This window comes from Lissotriton helveticus, chromosome 6 (genome assembly GCF_964261635.1).
Source record: "Lissotriton helveticus chromosome 6, aLisHel1.1, whole genome shotgun sequence".
NCBI classification, from domain to species: Eukaryota; Metazoa; Chordata; class Amphibia; order Caudata; family Salamandridae; genus Lissotriton; species Lissotriton helveticus.
In genome coordinates, this window is record NC_136067.1 from 1,199,297,253 (window position 1) to 1,199,318,130 (window position 20,878).

The following is a 20,878-nucleotide window of genomic DNA, read 5'->3' on the forward strand; positions in this document are numbered from 1 at the left end:
CCCAAGTCGACATCAGGCCCCAAAACCATCCAAGTAGCGTCCAATCCCCTACATCCACGTGTATGGATTCGGAGATCTTATGCAACTTCGAGATGGCTTGATAGACAGTCGGAGCGTTATCAGGAATGAAAATACAGCAGCTCGAATGGATCACCTTACATACCCCACCTCGATCTGCTAAGATCACATCTAAAACCATACGGTTTTGTAACGTCATAAGTCTATCCGCCTGAAGTTCTGTGGTGATATTACCAAGGGCACTGGCAGTAATATTAGCTGTCGATTCTACCACTCGAGTCAACTGTCTCAGGTTCCTACTATTAACCATAGGTCCCCAAAATGGGAGGAAACCCTTGAAAAAGTCTCCTGCCTCTTGACCGGCAGTATCCTCTTCGCTAATTACGCCTCTCACAACTCTAGTTTTGTGATGATCTGCATCTACAGTAAATGTCGGAGGCAACAAGTTTGCGATAAAACATGAGCCCATGAAGTCAGAGGGCAACCATGCATACGCACGATCATGACAAATAAAGTATGTACCCTTGGCAGCCAAAAATACAGGGGACGAGACCATTGGCAAAATATAATTTTCAGTGCAAGCACTCTCTCCAAGTCGGGATTTCGATCTACGGCCGCGACCTATTAAACAAAAATTGCCAGTGTGGGGTACGACCCATATCGGAGGCGAGCTTTTAAGCTGTTTTTCACCAGTGAACACACTATATTCGCCTCTACTTAGGACCCTATAGGCTTGTACCTCTTCTTCAGGGATAAGCGAGGGATCATAGATATCGCTATCTAAATCCTCTATTGCTATAGACAAAGATTTTTGGTACGAGGTAGGACCAGAGTAGGGGGAACGTGGTTCTCGAATGGGGTGGAAACCCAGTGCGCTTTGAAACATTGTTTGAAATGCTCGAGCAGACCCTTGGGAGCTATACGGTAACACCAGATATGGAATTCCCTTATCCGTAGTATGCGGCATCAACCCACACACCCAACAATTAGTAGTGTTAACCACTAACTGATGCTGATGAAGGAGCTGAATAAAGGAATTGTTGCGGAATTCTGCACGTCTAGCCTGCTCGTGTTCAGGTAAAATGTGAAAAGAATGAGGAGAAACAGTGGAGGTGAGTTTAAAGTCAGGGGTAGGAGTAGGTATGATAGAGGGCAAGAAGTAAGACATCGTGTAATATACTCCACCCGCCAATAACGCAGAAACAGTCACAAACAGTACGAATATTTGGAACACAAAACATTTGGTACGACTGAGTTGCTGCAGCTTGAATCTTTGTGCTTGAGCTCTTTCCAAGTCCATCAGCTTTGAAAATGCCATTCCCTATGACCGTCCGCAACGTTTCTTGACGCACTTCGTTCTGTGTAGCAATAGTCAATTCCTAGGAGTTCCCAGAAATCGACGGTCTTTAACCTAGCGTCAAGACCTACTAACCAGGAGGAAGTACACGCGCGGCCCTACGGCCTTTATTTCACAAATATATATATATAAAAAAAAATGTCTCTCAGCTGTGGAAACAAAAAGTGTAAGGAACGAAGCTCAATGAATATATACAAAATAATTACAATAGTATGAGTGTTCAAACTGATCATGGAAAACGGACAGAACGGGTTTTTTATTAGTCTTTAGTGCTGGATCTCAAAAAATATCGGGTTTTCCCAGGACGTGTCTGTTCGTTAAACAAAAGATCCGTTGAAGGGACAACGCCCTGTTGATCAGCTAAATGTTCTGGTCTTGAGTCTTCTGATGTCAAGTGTTCAATAATGCCTTTTTGCTGCACTGAGGATTCTCCGACAGGTTGTGCGTCGCTGAAAGGTACAAACGCCGGCAATCCTTCGGTTTCAGTTGATGCAATGCCTTTCCTTACCCACGAGTCTGCTGGCAACGGAATGGGGACTTTCTTAGTATGGGTGGCATGCACCCAATTTTTCCGCCCCTCGAGACGAACTGCAGTTCTCGTGGCAAGGAGGACCTGATAGGGTCCAGTGAACCTGGGATCCAAATTGTTCTTGCGCGAAAAATTCCGCGTTACCACCCAATCTCCGGGCTGGAGCTGGTGGCCTGGACCCTCCGTCTGTGTCGGCAATGCTTCGTGAACCTGTTGGTGAATTAACCTCAGTTTAGCAGTCAAGTCATGAAGATAATCGATCAACATTGGATACTCAAGATCACAAAAGGCACCCGGTCTAGGGACCCCCCAAACATTGGCAGGGCGACCGAACACTATTTCATAGGGACTGAGCCCTACTCGGGAGTGTACAGTTGCCCTTGTTGACAGCAATGCTAAGGGTAAAGCGTCAGGCCACGAAAGACCTGTCGTAGCCTGAATCTTTGCTAGTTTTAGTTTAAGGGTGCCATTGTACCCTTCAACCAAACCGGCTGACTGAGGATGATTGGCACTATGAAATTTCTGTACAATCCCTAACCCGCGACACACACTCTTCATCACGCTCCCAACAAACTCACTTCCGTTGTCTGACCACACAACCCGAGGCATTCCGTAGCGGGAAAAATACTCTTTGAGTAAAATTTTTGCCGTGGATAAAGCCGTATTATCCTTAAGGGGGTAGGCCTCAATCCACCTAGAAAATGCACACACCACAACCAGCACATACTTCAAATTATTACATCTCTCCATGTGGATAAAGTCCAACTGGATAACTTCGAAAGGGTACGCAGGAGGGGCAAAATGGCCAGGTGGAGTGGGAGTGCCCTTACCAGGATTGTGCATCAAACACACCATACAATTCTTAACCAAGCGTTCAGCACATTTCGTAATACCATCATTCTTCCACACAGGAAACAGCAATTTACAGATACCTTTCGCGCTAATATGTGCTAACCCATGTGTCATAGTCACAATAGCCAGCACATACGCATCAGGCAACATCCATCTTTTCTGTTCCGATAAGTCAGTCCAACAACCATTCGCATCCAACTTTCCCGTACTTTCTTTCCACTTCGCCTTTTCAGTCTCGGTGGCCTCATTCTGAATTGCTTTCACACTCTCGATAGTGTTCTCACACATACTTGATTCTGCAGGCCACCTAACCGAACTCGTCACATACATTCGAGTGCTAAGGTTCCGGGCAGTCTCCTTAGCAGTCTCATCCGCAAACGCATTACCACGACCAACATCATCCGTCACCTTACGATGCGCACTACATTTAACAATTGCCACTTGCTTAGGCAACGTAAGTGCATCCAAAAGATCATTTACAAGCTGGCCATGTTGAATCTTCGTACCATGTGACGTAAGGAATCCTCTCTCTCTCCACAGTCGTCCAAAACTATGTGCCACACCAAACGCATACTGGCTATCTGTAAACACATTCACCCGTTTATCTTTAGACAACACACACGCTCTCGTCAAAGCAATTAACTCAGCAGCCTGAGCCGAATTCTGACTTAACCTTGCGCTTTCCACAATCGTTCTCAATGTAACTACAGCATATGCAGTTGTCACATCACCATTCGGTAACTTGAAACAAGAACCATCCACATACAAAGTACCATCGGGATCTGTCAATGGAGTATCTTTTAGGTCAATGCGACCCTTAGTTTCCTCTTCAGTTTTGAGATAGCAGTCATGTACTGCTTCATCACTTGATTCTGTGTCGATCGGCAGCAATGTTGCTGGATTCAACACATTACACCGTTTTATCCGTATATGACTGGCCAGCAACGTCAACTCATATCCAGACAATCTTGCGCTCGTCAGATGTTGAGTTTTCGTTCGGTTCAATAGAGTGTCGACTGCATGCGGAACCATTACCGTGAGCATATTATCCATGACTAGACCTGCGGACTGTCGAATGGACGCCGCAGCTGCCGCTGTTGCCCTTAAGCAACTCGGCAAGGCTCTTGCTACTGGGTCTAAAGTCGAAGAAAAATAGGCACATGGGCGTTGCTTACCACCAAAAGGTTGTGTCAAAACACTCAACGCGCAACCATCCCTCTCGTGAACGTATAGTGTAAATGGCTTACTGTAGTCAGGAGTGCCCAACACAGGAGCCGAACACAACGCATCACGCAATTCAGAAAAACTTTTCTGACATTCTTCAGACCAAGGTACTGGGGATGAAACGTCTTTGCATGTAAGGGCTATCAATGGTTTCGCCAACAATGAAAAATTTGGAATCCATTGTCTGCAGTAGGACGTAATACCTAAAAAGGCACGAACATCTCTTTGGGTTTTTGGCACAGTCATTCGGGAAATCGCTGCAATTCTCTCTGGGGTCAACCTTCTCCCTTCTTTTGACAATAAGTGACCTAGATAGGTAACTTCTTGACAACAATACTGTAGCTTTGAAGGCGATACCTTGTGGTGTAAGTCATGTAGATAGTACAACAATGATACTGTAGCCGTTTTGCAAATAGCTTCTGTATCAGCTGCCACTAAAAGATCATCCACGTATTGAATCAAAGCTGCACCCGTTGGTAATACAAAGGCATCAAGCTGACCTTTAAGTGCTTGGCTGTAGATTGACGGACTCTCACAGTAGCCCTGTGGAGCGCGTTTTAGCCTAAAACTGCGACCTCCTAATGAGAATCCAAATAGGTCTCTGCTTTCCTCTGCAATTGGGATGCTAAAAAAAGCATTCTTTAGATCGATCACTGTGAACCAGGAGGCAGATGCCGGAATCATTGTTAGTAAGGCCGTAATGTCGGGCACTACAGGAAATTGTGGAACCACTATTTTGTTTACTTCTCTTAAGTCTATTACGAAACGATACACAGGAGCTTTAGTTGGGTCAGTTCGTTTCAGAATTGGTAATACAGGGCTATTACATACATTTCCACGAGTTTCTTCAACAACACCCTTTCCAATGAGATCATGAACGATTGCTAACAGCGCTCGTTCGCCCTCCAGAGAAATACGATATTGAGGTAAACGCGGTAATCGCGCATTTGGTTTCAATTGAATCACATAGGGTGGAATGTCTAACAGGCCCACGTCATTGGGACCTGTGGCCCATAGAGACGCAGGGAGGGAACTCAATTCCGGTGGGAATTTATCAACCGATAAATACATGGGAGAGATCACTCTCCGTCCCAATGTAAGTTCCACTCCTTCGGGGGAACAATACAATGTTGCATATAATCGTTTCAACAAATCCAGACCCAAAAGATTTTCACCACAACCTGTAGATAGAATCAGTGGAGCGGTTAGCTCACAAGGTCCAATCATAAGAGGCAAAGGATTAGAGACTGGGTTACTAACAGGGGCGCCAGAGAATCCAACGGAAACATTCGTTAAGCCAGACAAAGGTGCGCCAGGGAGTTTTGAATGCATGATGGAACTTTTCGTCGCACCAGTGTCTAACAGAAAAGGCTCAACTACACCCGATGTAGCCACTGCAACGTAAGGCCCACTCTGATCGACCGGAACTGACACTACTCCCTCTCTTTGTCGTTGGCTGTCCTAGTAATGGTCATTTACAACAGTCTCGTGCTCTTCGTAATAATCATCCACATTATACTGTGCAGATCGAACTGACCCCGCATTTCGCTGGTCAAAGTAATTATTTGCATCTGATTGATTTTGATAACGATCACTCTGATTGTGGAATGAACCACGACCTCTACCACGTGGTGCCTGTTGAGGACCACCACCACGGTTTCCACGTGTCGACACACCATTCAGGCGGTCCCGTAAGGCAAGACAATCATATTTTAGGTGTCCCTCTTTCCTACAATATGCGCACTGATTATACCCAAGTGAAGATCTGGAATCAAAGTTGTCAGAGCGCGGCTGTGTCCTATTGGGCTGTGCTCGTGGTCGATACTGCTGTTGCGAATCATTTTGGTTTGATCGTGGAGGGTATGCTTGCTGCAACAAAACCTTTGTTTTGAGTTCTTTCGTTTTCTTTTCTACACGATCACTTTCTTCCTTTTCCCTATTCTCATAATACTGAGCCGTTGCTAGTATTTGCGCAGGGGTTGAGACTGCCCACGCACTCTCTGAATTCTTCAATTTGTTGCTTAGTTCAGGCAGCAAATTTGACACGAATTTGTCAACGAATAACCGCTGGCCTCCCTCAGCGCCCATGTCCTGGCCGCTGTGGTCGACAAACGCTTCCTCAAACCTTGTAAAGAAATCTGAGACACTCTCGTCTTTCTTTTGCTTACAAGCTGATAACTTATCCCAGTTCACCTTCATCGCTGGCATGAGAGTTTTCATGAGCGTAATGATTTTCTGCGGCAAGTCCAAAATCAGCTGTTCAGGCTTGGCCCCACCGACTTGTAATGCATCAGCTGCTAGCAGTGCAACCCAATCACCCCCTAATTCAACTGCGTGATCGGCTTGACGAATTTTAGCCCAAACTGGTTGCGGTACAACATTGCCAAACAACATGTCGATGTCGGCAATATTCATAATAGAAGCTTCTATCAGTTGTGATAACTCCTTATAATAACCAGCCGGATTTTTACGCGGATCGGGTAAGGATTGCTTCACTTGCAAAACTTCCGATCGTTTCCATGGAAGATGTATCCACACCCTTCGAAAATGTGGTAAAACCGCAGGGTTAGCTTGCGGATCTCCAGGCACCCACAGTGGCGGGACTTCTCTCATGGGATACTGACCAGGAACCGCTTTCCAGTTCTCAGTGGTATCATCTAATGATACCCGAGAATGTGCTGTGGATCTGAATGCTAATAAGCGTTCCACTGCACGTCGTACATTGTCTCCTATAATCATACCGTTTGAAAAGTGACTCTGAAGTTCAATTATGTCGGACGGTACATCATCTACATCATTATTGTACCATTCTTCCCTCAAAAAGTTACACATTTCCTCAAATACGAATCTCTGCGTAGGCTCATTAAACTGAGAAAATGTATCAAAGACTACACGCGGAGTGTAATTAGCAGGATGTCTTATCCACCTATGTGCCATTGTTACTAACGTCTCTTTCTCCCTACCACTAGGGATCTGACTCCGTCTCTGAGGAGTTTCAGATGAATCAGACGAAAATAACGGACCAGAAAGAGGTGAATAAAGAGTAGCAACAGAGTTAGGAACACGCTTACGAACAGAAGGGGAAAGAAAAACAGGGGCAACAACACAAGAGGTGAAGGAAGGCATAGTAGGAACGGACAAGATAGTCGGAGTAGCAGAAACAACAGTCTGCGAAGGTACAGGTACAGGAGCAGTAGGAACGAGGACAGGTGGTGGAACAAACGTAGGGTTAACAGCGGGCTGGCCCGCAGCCGCTGGAGCAACAAGAGGAACAACAGGAGGAGCTATAGGAGGAGCTACAGGAGCAGTAGCACCCTGTACATAAGGAGGTGGTGATTTCATCAAGTATGATAACAAGGAATCCTCCTTCAAATCTTCTTCTTTCTTTTCTAGATTATTCGGTAAAACTGGGTAACATTTATCTATTTTCATGTGATGCAATCTAGTAGCGATTTCCATATCTTTTTCTTCTTTGTCTTGTCTACATTCTTTTATAGCTTGCATTACAGGAACGAACTCTTGTTTTTGATTCTTTTTAAGTTGTTTGATTTCTTTCTGCTTGGCCTCTTTACGCCATATCCGAAAGGAATCAAACATAGCTGGCCTAGCCTTCTTTAAAAATAATTTAGCCTCAAGATTATCTAAAATCGAAAGTTCAAAAGTTCCGTGTGGTGGCCATCTAAGGTCACCATCTTTCTTTGTATAGCGGATCCAGTAATCATTATATATTATAGGACCCACCCCATGTCGACTATAAAGATCATGTATCGGAGTTCCAACTGGAGGTATCGGACACGAGTCCTCCAACCGGGAATCCATTGCGCAACATTTGAAAATACGAAACAAATCACTATGGCTAGGCATCGTGCACACTAACCTAGTATCAAACTTCAAGGATTACCGAAGCAATAAAACCTCGTGTAAGTCAAAACCCTCGGTTTTTGGCAATTGCAACTGTCAAATAATACTAAGAACCAATACTAAGAACCACAAATGCAATGGAACCATGCAATACAACAAAGCCTTAAGGCTATCACAAAGCTCGGAGAGCTAACCACAAAGCCTGAGGAGGCTATTACAAAGCTCAGTGAGCTATTACCACAAAGCCTTAAAGGCTAACCACAAAGCTTTCAAAAGCTAGAACAACCACTAAGGACTGGGAGCGACCCACAAATACTTAACTCAGAACTTCAATGGCGTCACCAGGAAGGCCCGTCTATCGTCTCGCTTGTACATAAGGTCTACGCCGGGCGTCGAAGACAGGTCGACAGTCAGGGCATCGGTCCATTGCAGCCATCAGGAGGCGGGAATCTTCGCAGGGAAAAACTTCGGGCCACTTATTTCGATAACAGGATCGATGAAGCGGGGTGCACCTTCCCTCGGAGATTTCACACGAAGTTCCTCACGATCATCAGGCTTTGGACCGGACCGGTACCGCTGAAGTCGCCCCACGTTGGGCGCCAACTGAAGGACTGGACTTTTTAACAGTACCAGCGGTGCCAGGGAACAACACCTATAACCTTCATGGGATACCTGTTTCGGCGCACAAACTACAGAGACACGGGACACTTCCTTCGGCGTCAAAGATTCAAGGTTTATTTACTGCAGGGAACACAGAAGTCACAACAAGTACAACACGTGCAACTTGGGGAGACTGCTTCAAATTGGTTCTGTGGATCGCTCCTTTTATACAGAATTTACTCATAGGACAACATGGTACACAAAAGTTTACAACCTGGTTCCCATAATTATCCCCCAGAGGGGTCGCTTTGGTCACTTTGGTACACATAAGGTCCGGAACATAAGTGCGGAAACATTTGGCGGTTCCCAACTGTAAAAACCCATCTTCCCAACATTAGTGAATTCTAATCGGCAGTAAAACAGATGAAAATAGGGACAAGGACAGGTGCAGAGGAAGATGGAGACAGTGGGGGATTGAAAAGAGTGTGAAAGGGGAGGTATCGGGAAACACGAGATACAGGCATCAAAGGGACGTGCCTAATGAGATGCACGGCTGAGACAATAAACCGGACGGCAAGATGAGCCTCGAGCGGGGCCATCTGCCTTACAGTATCATCCCCCTCATCGTAAAAGATATTTACAAAGTACATGTGTCTTCCACAAATATCCTGAGAGTCCCAGGGTGACGAAGCGGACAGTGTCCGTTCGCTGGCTACTTGAGGGCAAGAGACAAAATGGATGCCGTATCTAAGATGGAACCCGTGGGTACAGATGAAAAACCCGCATATCAAACGAACGGTTTAAGTTAGCACAGCGAAACTGCGCACACTTACTAAACTCGTCATTTGCGGTTCTTAGATACCAGACTCGCCCATATTCGTGCGAGTCGAAAACATCACTTAAAATTCTCACGGAACCTCAGCGTGTCCTCAATAGCGAGTCGCTATGATTCGCTATTAGGGCCACGCAAAACGGCCCGTACATGAATCAGGCTGATAGTCCCTACTCCAACATGCGGCTTGTCCTTCCAGTATTCAATGTTGTTGCCTCTGTCACAGTCCCGGTCCAGAGTCCAATGCAAACAAACCCTCTCCCCCTTGTGTAAGAGTTTTTAAATGGGTGTTGTAAGTTCTAGAAGCCAGGCACCCCAGACCCATTGTAGAGTGCCACATAACTGCTCTACCCCTGATTCAACCATCCAGCACAGCATGCCGGGAGAATCCAAGACAGCATCTTCACGAAGTAACCTCTCACCTTTCCTCTGGGAGCCTCAGCTCCACCCCTAACTAACATAAATGCCAGGGATGTTCCCACCAAAACTTCAAATGGGTGCCCCCTCCTGTGTAGACTGCAGAGGTCTGGGCTTCCTCCTTTGTTCAGTGGGCCTGGATTGACTCAGCCCTGGTACAGGTAATAAACAGATGAAGATTTATTCCTTCTTCCTTAGGGGCTGAGGAAAGCACTGTTAATAGCTCCTTTTGTGTGGGGAGGCCCTTGATCCCTCTGGTGGGGAGCAGAGTAATGAAATTGGCCCAGCAGGATCCTGACCTGAGACAGAGAAAGATGAAAATTCTCAATGCCCTATAAGGTGTATAGGTATGATCTTGGGACCTGAGTAGTCAAACTGGGCCCATATGTTTCACCCAGTTTCATACCTCACAGGAACTTGTTGGCTTAAGGGAAGTGAAACGGCACTCTAAGGCAGACTTCCCCCATACGTATCATACAGAGTCACTGCAGACAAAACAGTAAACCATACTGACTTTACCAATGAGTGTCCACTAATATTATAAGGCCTATTCCCGGGCAACATCTAATCCCGCAGAGTCCCCTCTGTGCCAGGCTACCTGTATGTGTAACCAGCAAGTGCCCCTTATCCTAGCTGCATTGCAGAGGTCTTCCCTTAAAACGCGGACACCGGCGGCACACATGTGCAGTTCATTCACCATGTGTTTACCGTGGGTGTGGCAAAAGTAGAGAGACTCACCCACAGTAAGGAGTCCAAAAATGGGTGAACAAAATAAGCAAACAACATTTGAACTAACTTAATGTGCAGAACCCAATTTCATCAGTATCATTAGATTTGGGTATGGAGTCAACAGGACCACCTTTTACCATTGTGACTGCTTGATTTTCCAGACTGAACTGAGCGTTGGAATGGGAGTTACTTTTAAATTTCACAAGTGCCCACATATGTCTCGCTCGAAGTTGCCCATCCTAATAATGGTATACTGGTAGGTAGCAAATGAAATAACATGGCATTGTTTTGTAAAAGGATTGAAGTTTTGAATATCGAACTTTTAAGAGGTAAGAAGCTCACCAATTTCCATGGACTGACTCCACAAAGCATATGTTTAACAGAAAACATAAGTGACCATGGAATTATCCCTTTTTTACGACTTCACTTTAATTGCTAACTGTTTTAGGTAGCAGAAGGGACATGAAAACATATTCACATCGTTTAGCAAAGCACTCTCCTCCTCCATTATTCATGAGCACATATTATTCCTAGCAGCGAGGCTGCTTTCAGTTCATTTAGGGAAGTGCCTAACAGGGACATTACCACACAAAGGGTGGGAAGAATCCCCACAGTGCGAAGACAGAAGCTCTTAAAAGTGCAATGTTGTAATGGGGCTGCACCGCATGGTAGTCTAGAATGATGGAGGAAGGTTGCTGTGCAAAGTAAAGTTAAAAAGGAGAAAGGCAATTATGCAGACACTGACCACATTTTCGCCTAGATCTGCGAAAACAAGGGAAACTGCCTATTTTTCTGCTCAGATTAAAAACGTATAATTTGTGGGGGGGGGGGGGTGAAATACATACACTGGTACTCCCGGATGCCGGTACTGGTGACTCCCCACATTGCCTAGTCTTAACTTCACCGAATGCCTCTTTTTTCCACTACTCTGCACCTCACGGCTCCCTTTATCTCGCTCTTGAAAATTCGTTTTCATTTCTGCTTCCGCCCTTTGTCGTAAGTTATCTTTCTGCTTCTTTCTCTCTCTCTTGATCAAAGTCTGAAGACAAAAAAGATAAGTGTTGGTCCGCAAAAGTAAGTGCTGGTGCCAGCTGCGATTCATGTAGCGGGCTATAGTGATTCAATGAGTTGTCATTGCAAGGGTGTTACATCCTTGTGACCCCTTCCTGAAGAAGCAAACACATTCAAAGCTCAGCTTTAATCATGTAGAAGTGCAGGTACTCTGTAACAGAGTACCATCTTATTTCTGAGAAGTGCCGGTACTCTCCAATTAAAAGTATAGTATTTCTCTTGAGAAGTGCCGGTACTCTCCCTCTGAAAATGAAAAAGTGATGGTACTCTCCCACCCAAAATAAAAAAGTGGATGTACTCTGTACCGGACAGTACCGGCCCATTTTAGGCACTAAACTACTGCTGAAATATGTGGGTAAAGTATCTTGGATTTGGTAGGATCTTTCATTCATACCTGCAATTTGGACGGAGGGGGGACTTTACCTAGCCCCTCAATTTTAGAACCAGCTCCCCATACACCTTCGGGCCTGTACGGACCACAGATTATTCAGAAAAGGTCTACAAACCTGGATGTTCGATTTGTTCCTAAGTCCATTGTTAATATCTGCCGGGGCTTTTGCAGCAGCGCCTTGAGACCCTAAAAGGGCGAAATGTCCATGCTTAATAAGCCAATTAATAATAGTAATAATAATAATAATAATAATAATAATAATAATAATAATAATAATAATAATAATTCTAACAAGCTAACTAGCACATGATAATTATTGACTGATAGAGAGGTCTTTAACTGCAAATTCTGACTCTAAACTTAATTCAAAATGACATTTGTTTCAACATTCAGCTAATCAATGTATGCATTCTCAAAGCATCAAACCCATTTGAAGAGGGAGTTGATCTTTTCCTACGGAGAATGCCTAAGCACTTTGAACTCCTTGTTGGAATAGTAGGTCCACTTCAGTATAACTACTATTCATTGACCGCTTTTCTTGCAGACAACAGATCAGCACTTTGCCGACAATTGTCACAATGAGACATCCTATGACATTGAATCTATATCCAAAACCATCTTAATGTATCCTGGTATACAAAGCTGACACCCCAGGAAAAGTGAATTGATGCTTTCCGAGGGCATCTATAAAGGTTACACGGTGATCCAAGAGGAGGAGATGAGAGAAGTTACACTGCTTCGAAACATGATAGTAGATATGTATTGTAATGTAATAGTTCATTGTTAAGTTAATGAAAACCTTTACAATTACCATGTAGAAAGTGGCGTAGAAGCAAAGTTAATTTTCAAGAACAGATTTTTTTTTTAAAACATGTCATAAAACTTTCAGAAATTATGTTAACATACATAGAGCAATTGTGAGTAATTATTAGCATGGACGGTGAATTAAAAAACAAAGCTCAGGTCTAGGAGAGAGTCTGTTCAGTGGTTGGTTGATTTGTAAACAATGACAATGGTAAATTGCTATTGGCTGTCCTGCTGGGTGGGGGGCGACCTGAAAATATGTTTTTCGCTGTAATGTGACCCTTTAACAGGCATTTGGATGCAGTAATAAAGCGTTCCTGTCGGTTGATGACAGAGCTTTTGCCCCTGCCACTTACATAAATTGAACAAAGCGACAAGCTAGCTGAAGTCTCCACCTCCAATGCATGCCTTCACAGCTTGTCGACAGGTTCTTAACCCCTTACTTACAAAGAGTGGCTTCAGTAACTGCCGCCGTTCAGCCTGAAGGTCCATACAGATACACAATAGGTGTAATACAGTTTAGTTGGCGTCTTTACATAAGCTGCATATTGTCTGACCCGGGGATCGTTTCCAAGGGGGAAGATGCTGTAATGATGGTAAAATGCCCAGACGGGAATGAAGGTATTTTTCTTTCGTCCTTCCATTCAATCCCACGCATAGGTATGGTTGTGAAGAGGACTTCTCATAGCTGTGGACAACAAACCATCCATGTGCTCTTTCTGTGAGTGTCGCCTTATCTTCTACTATAGACAATCTTCTGACTGTCTTGTTTACAATTTGCTTAAAGAAGCTGCAGGTCCCTGAGGCCGCCCAGAGTTTCTCACGTCCAAAACAATCTTTTGCTGCTGTCAAGTAGCTCCTTGCTGGACACTCCCTCTTTAGATTTATTTCGATCCATACATGGGAGTTCAGTGTATCTGCTTCAGCTTTTTTTATCCTGTACCAGCTCTTGGCGTAGGCTCCTTTGCGGGCTATTTCTTGGCTTTGCAGGCCAAATTCTAACCTTATTTGGGCTGGCTAGACGTACTTTGGTAAGTTAAATATCATTCTGGCTGCTCTTAAGACAGTACTGTTTAAAGTAACCGCGTCTCTTTCCCTCACACACTCACTCCCGTAAGTGATTGCCGGGATGAGTTTTGCTTGTCAAACTTGTAGCAGTGGGATAAGGCTGGGGCCAGCAGTTTTATGTTTGATCGATTTAATAGCTACTGCAATGGAGTTACCTATTCTTTTACTCGCCTCTTTTTGTGAGTTGAAAGTCCCTTTATTATCCATCATCACGCCTAAGTACTTGTAATGGTCAACTACTTCAATTGATGAGTCTGCCATATGCCAGCGGTATTTGGAGGTTCCCTTCTTTGGGTGTAACCTCATAACCTTCATTTTATCTTTGTTGATGGTTAACCCTTTGAATGCTGAATATCGACTAGTTGTATCTAGTAAGTGTTGTAGGCCGATAGGTGTCCGACTGACCAATACGAGGTTGTCTGCATACAGGAGGTTGGAAGGTGGTAACCCTCCCATCTTTGGCGCATGAGAATTGCAAATGTCTAATTCTGACGAGAGGTCAGACATAAACAGGTTGAAGAGCGTCGGTGCCAAGACGCATCCCTGTTTACGCCCCATGGTTGTTGGGATTTTCCTTGACAGGTACTTTCCGTCTCCTAGCTTGACTTGGACCCATGTGTTTGAGTGTATCAGATATGAGACTAGGCAAAGAAAGCTGTGGATCCATTGACTAACCAAAGCAAATAAGTGATCCAAGAGGAGCAGCAAAGCTGACTTTCATCAGGAGGAATTGGAGCATTGAAAACGTTGCCTTGGGATCCCAGGCAATATGACTAATCGTGTTGTTCCTTTGCAGTTTCAAATATAATCCTAAATCTATAGATAAGTGTTGCGTGCTTTGTACTTTGAGAAAGCAACATGGATATTTGTCTTCACTAGGTTCCTAATCACCCAATCTAGGATTGGGTGATTAAGAGGCCAGTGTAAATATCTTATTAATAATAGATGGGATTCTGAAATCCCTGTCTAAATACCTGTCTCTGATTTCTTTTTAATCGGCGACTTGTGACGCACCCAGTCACCCCACCCAGTCACCTATTCTAAAGAAGACATTAGATCTTGACTGGTAGGTCAGGTCACAAATCAGTCGTTTAAAGCAACAAAAATGAAATGCTTTTCTTTCTTCTGCTCTACTTGTCTATCTTAAAGTGAACAAACATGACTATTTTTTGCATTTCTCAGATAAATATAGAAAAATTCGAATGTTTTTACGTGTTTCTACACATTCTGAATCATTGTAGCTTTTTATTTTTAAAAACTGGCTTGTAATGAACTGTTTTTAGTATCTTTTTGCAACAAATATCTAACAGGTGTTTAATGTGTTTAATTTTGCACTAAAGGTTCTATTTTTAATCTTCATGTTTGCAAACATGCTCTCTTTCATATGCAAGAGCTAAGCACTCAGGGGCATAATTGTGAGCTCCTTTGTGTCGCTCTTGCACCATGCAACCTGATGCAAGAGCGGTGCAAATTGAAAATGAGGTACATCAAGCGATGCATGGCCACCTTACGTGGCCCTGTGTGGCTTCATAGATCCTGAGTAATGTAACACAGCGCAATGTGCTACATTGCATTACTCTGCTCGAGTTAGACGCACACATAGAAAGGGGATAATGCCTCTGAGGATTGTTTTTGTGCAGGAAGGTGTCCCTTCCTGCTCTAAAACAATCCTGCATACACCATAATGCAAGGGTGCCTGCCTTGGCTCTAGGCATCTCATTGCGTGCCAGTGCAGGGGAAAGCACAGGAATGTGCCGTATTGCCATAAATACGGTGCATTCTTGCCCTTTCCAAGGAATGCATCGCAGTACAGTAAGGTGACTTGCTCTGCTGCACCACTTTTTCATAATTGTGTCCCCAAGGTTTTAAGTGGTTCATGGGAAAGGTGATGGTGTGACCATGAATTATATGGGATAAATTATCACCTGCCGTACATGATAAGGATATTGCAAGTCACCTTGGAGTTCCATAACCTTATGAAGGAACTCCTTGGTGGCTTTCAGTATCTTTACAATGCACAGCAGTCCCTTATATATCTCAATACAACTACACACTACCCTCCCAAGGAAGCTACTGCCCCTCTGAACTCATTGTTGACCAGGCCCTAGGTTCTTTGGGCCACTCCTTTATAATCAACTGTACTACAGAAAATAACACAGCACTTGGAACATCATGTGCAGTGTGTGCAATTCTGATTTATTTACATATCTTACTTTGCAGTTTTATATAAAGAATACAAGATCCTGTGGCCAGTTTCATACAGTATGCAAGCTGGTGGCATAACAGTAGTTTAACAAAAGGTTACGCATAAAACATATTTGTACAGCATAAGGGCAGTTTAAATACCAACAGTTTCACAAAAAGCTTAAGAGAGACAAGTTTCTTCCGAACATGAGATGCAGCGTTTTGGCACAACTGTCTTACCTTTCATTTTCTGGTGGAGCTTTTTAGCCCATTGAGAAGTGAGGAGAGTTAACTTTTCATCAATCAATTTTAATCTTCAGTGTAACCTGTTGGCTACATACTGAGGACCAGGAAAAAGTGACTATAGTTAAGAAGGTTGTAGGAAAGTGCCCCTTTTGACATGGTTACCCCCCACTTTTTGCCTCGTATCTGGTGCAACTTTGACTGAAAGTGTACTGGGTTCATGCTAACCAGCTCCCAGGTACCAGTGCTCTTTCCCTAAACTGTACCATTGTTCCACAATTGCACCCCTTTAGGAGCCCTATAAGTCCCTAGTAAGGGGTACCTCTGGTACCTATGGCCTCGGGACTGAAGATGGTCCCTGAGGGCTGCAGCACGAATTGTGCCACTCTAAGGGGCACCTCACCAAGCCCATGCAAACTGCCACTGCAGTCTGTGCATCTTGGTGCAGAGAAAAATGAACAGTCGACATGGCACACATCCTTGTGTGCCATGCCTACCCAGCACTGCATGTAGTATAGGTAAGTCACCTTTACGGCAGGCCTTACATCCTTAAGGCAGGGTGCACTATACCCATGTGTTGGCACATTTGCTGGAGTGGACGTGTCCCTGTGATATCTAAGTTCACCCTTAGATATTACAAGTGCACAGGGAAGCCATGATGAGAACATGGGCTGAACACTCATGATTATGAGTTCCCCAGCTACATTATGGCTTCACTGTACCCCTAGGAGTTTGGTACCAAACATCTCGCCTTGGGAAGCCCACACTGATGCAAGTACTGGATTTAATAATAAATGCACCCAGAGAGGACTTTAGTGGTGCCCCATGAAACCTATCTACTACTAGTGTGTTGACTGACTGGTCTCAACCAGCCAGCCACCATAGACATGTTTCTGACCTCATGAGTTGAGAGCCTTCACTCTCGGAGGCCAGATACAAAGACTGTGCTGTGCGTAGGTCTTCACACCTTCTCCATGCAGGATGTGCATTCCAGGACGGGAAGCTTCAAAGGCCCTGCCCCCTTTGTTATGCGACCCAGGTCTCTCCAGGTAGTGAAGATGCACACCCCCTTGTCCTACTCACACTTTTGACAGCAAGACAGATGGTAAAATTAGCAAGATTTGGAGGTGTGCCCACATTCAGCCAGCACCACCCCTAGGGCTGGCCAGCTGATGTGGACCCTACTTTTCAGATTCCTCCATCTTGTTTTGGACAGAATTAGCATTCTAGGGTCAGGGCTATGCCCATTTACCACATGAAACAGTAATATAGAGTGTGTGGACACACTAAAGGAAGGTAACCCATTGGCTACTACCGGTCACTCCCCGTAAACACCCCTAAATTAAGTGTTTAGGTGGTCCCCCTGAACCTAAGGATTCGTTGAGATTCACTGGATCAAGAGAAGAACGACAAAGAAGAGTCATTGCCTGGTGAGAACTGCAGCAGAATTGTGGACGTTTGCTGTGAAACCATGCCTGGGCTCATCCCTCTCTCGACAATCACAACAGAGTGACTCATCCTGCTACCTATGGAGTTACCAAAGCATTGGGTAGCCTGCCAGCACTTCAGAAATCGCCTACAGTACTCCCTTGGAGTAAAGGGGCTACTCCTCTGCAGGCACCGACAAGCAGAGTCTGGTCTACCACCTTGCAGCTCTGCAGTTCAACCGATGCCACAGACCACAAGGGGAACGTACTTGTGCTCTGAAAGGTCAGATCTGTCTCCCCACTGCCTGTGACGATATCAGGACCAACCGGAGCCATGCAGTACCAACTCCCGGGTTACTGGACGCCGTGCACCAAACACCAACAGAGAGAGTCCAATCCGGATGCCGATGAGGGACATCAACATCACTGAGACCCACTTTGTGAGTGGCCCAGCTGCCTTGATTTTTACCCTGCCAGCTGTTTGTCACTGACCACAAGGATCGTCTTTGCGCACCCAGCCCAGCTAACCTAACCACTCTGCACCCGAGCCGCTCTACCCGAGTCTCAACGAACCGGCTTTGCCCCTTGCTCCAATCACCCTTGTGACCCAAGTTCCCATTTGGAAGTTCTCTGACTTGTCCCCAAGTCCCCCTGTGCAGCCTGTTTTTGGGTGCCCATTGCCTTCTCCATAGCACACAGCTACTAACCTCACCAGCACCCGATTCTGGCAGAACCCGAGCATTTCCCAAAGAACTGCTGGTAGTACTTTGAGCCTTGGCCCACTACAACTCCGAACCCAGAAGGTGGACCCCTGAAACCGACTGTACCTACCTCTATGGATCTCTGACTTTTCTTTCCTTAGGATTGCATTGTGCATAAAGGCGCACAACTTTAAAAGCTTTAAATACTTGTACGAATTGCTATTGAAAACATTATTCACCTATATACGAAGTTCTTGGTTTTAAAACATATATAAAAATAAATTTAATTTTTTTAATTGGTCTCCGATTTATCCTTTGTGTGTATGTCTCATGTTTCTGTGAGTAGAACAAATGCTTAGCACTGCCCTCTGATAAGCCTAACTGCTCTCCACACTATCACAAAAGAGAGCATTAATATAATCTACTTTAGCCTCAGTGGACTCTAAGCACAGTGTACTTCTTTTTAGTGCACTATATAGAGAGCCAGTTCCTACAAAGGTGTATTCGAAATTAGCAATCTCGTTAAGGTCCACAAATCTCAGCACACTGCTAAAAAGATACAAAATAACAACTGGGGAGTGTAACCTCTTAAAGAAGTTTAGGCATATCAGTATTAAGCAAACAAGTAGTTCAGTCACAACAATACAAAAGATTAACTTTAATATCTGGTTCTTAGAAAAGAGTTTTCGGTCCTCTCTTCTATACATGAGAAAATCCACACTAAGAGGATGGTTCATTATTCTAGGGAATTTCAAAATTCAGTGTACTGCAGAAAAATAGACAAATCTAGGGAAGTATGCAAAGCAAAACTTGAAAGAAGTAAGGGAAAGTGTCAGTATTTCAGAAGCTCAGTCAAAAGTCTTCTTGTGTCAGGGGAATTGTGAGTCTTAGCCTAAGCCACACTCAGCAAGAATCAAAGGGAATAAGCATAGAGGTCTACACCTCTCAAAGTCCAAGGAAAAATGATCCAGCATCAGACAGTGTAGATTCCAGTTATTCACACTAAAATTATTCTTGTAACATTCCTCTGTTCGCATCATCAGGGGTTCCATTGTCCTTTTCCATTCTGACGTTGTACACTGAAACATCTGCAAACTATCCAACACTGAATATGGGAACAACATTGTGCTTGCTCCACCAAGTCCACATGGTAACCCTACTGAATGAGACTCTTCAGTTAACGCTCTGGATTTCCATGTTCTTTTTCAAGACCCTCATCTGAGGCTCTCTTTCTATCGCAAATGCAGTGTTGTATCTATTCTCAAGCTAACAATGCGTGCAAATACCTGCAAGGGAAAAGTCACGCCAAGTTAAACTATTAAATCAATGGGGCACATTTAATATGCATGTGTGAGTTAAACACACATGATTATAACTTTGTCAGTACATTAGATACACATTGCATGTGGCATATGGTAAATATTTAATAGTCATGTGTAAGTATGGCTAAGAACTACATTTTATATGAAATATACGTGGATCGTTAGTGCACCCATTGTATAAATCCATTATAATTTCTAGAGAAATCACATTCTACATGTGTGACGATGGGTTCTATTCAATCGCCTAAGCAATACAACTTGTTTACTGAGTTAAGGCACACAGTGTTATATATGAATTCTCTCATTCTACAGTGAATGCACTTCGACAATGATGTCAAGTGCCACATTTCTCTTAAATTAATACTGTTAGGCCACCCAGGAACACGTGCTTAGTGAACATTTTAGGTTAGGCATGTGTGAATTATAAAGGTGGGGTACATTTAATGTGGTACCAAATGTCTCACCTACATAAAGCTGTCTATTGAAAACGTATTGTAAAAATTGCAAAGCATATAGTGGGGCTTGGGTCAATCCCGTACTTGTGAGTCATGTACAGAGGTACTTAAAAGTATTGGTATGCCCCCTGAATATTTAAGCTAAAATACTAAGGTATACAAAAATATTGAGTCCAAAATATCAAAAGTTAAGTATGCATAGATTCTATCAGCCAGATTCATCAATGTCCCGTTTTGCGAGTCCTTAATAGCGATTATTAAGGAATCGATATTAAAGACTCGCAAAACGGGATTCATGTACAAATCGCAAAAACAATTGCGATTTCTACAGCTTCCTTATTTGCGATTAGCAAATTGCTAATTGCAAATAAGGAATAACTCCCCATTCATTCCAATGGGCCTAAAGGCCCATAGGAATGAATGGGGAGTCATTCCTTATTAGCGATTAGCAATTTGCTAATCGCAAATAAGGATGCGATTTCAAGGGTGCCAGGGGTGTCCAAAGGACACCCTGTAGCACCCATGAAATGCAAATGTACACAGGTGTTGCGCACACACATGTCCAAAGGACATGTGTGTGTGTAACATGCAACTTAGAAAAATGCACTAAGTTTTCGCTATTTACCACGAAGTTACACTTCGCGGTAAATAGCGGCCCCATATTTCGAATTCGCAATTTTTAAAAGGTTCATGAATAGCATTTAAGGAATCTCTAATTTAGATTCCTTAAATGCGATTCTTCGCAATTTTGCGCTTTCTGTAATTGCGATTTTTGCATTTGGGATGATGAATC

At 44.0% G+C, this 20,878-nt stretch overlaps 1 protein-coding gene across 7 annotated transcripts in view; it reads left to right on the forward strand.

Annotated features, from left to right (window-relative positions):
• Positions 1 to 20,878, forward strand: part of LAMA2 (laminin subunit alpha 2) — a 3,430,794-nt gene that overhangs the window by 1,949,814 nt on the left and 1,460,102 nt on the right. The window lies entirely within an intron of this gene.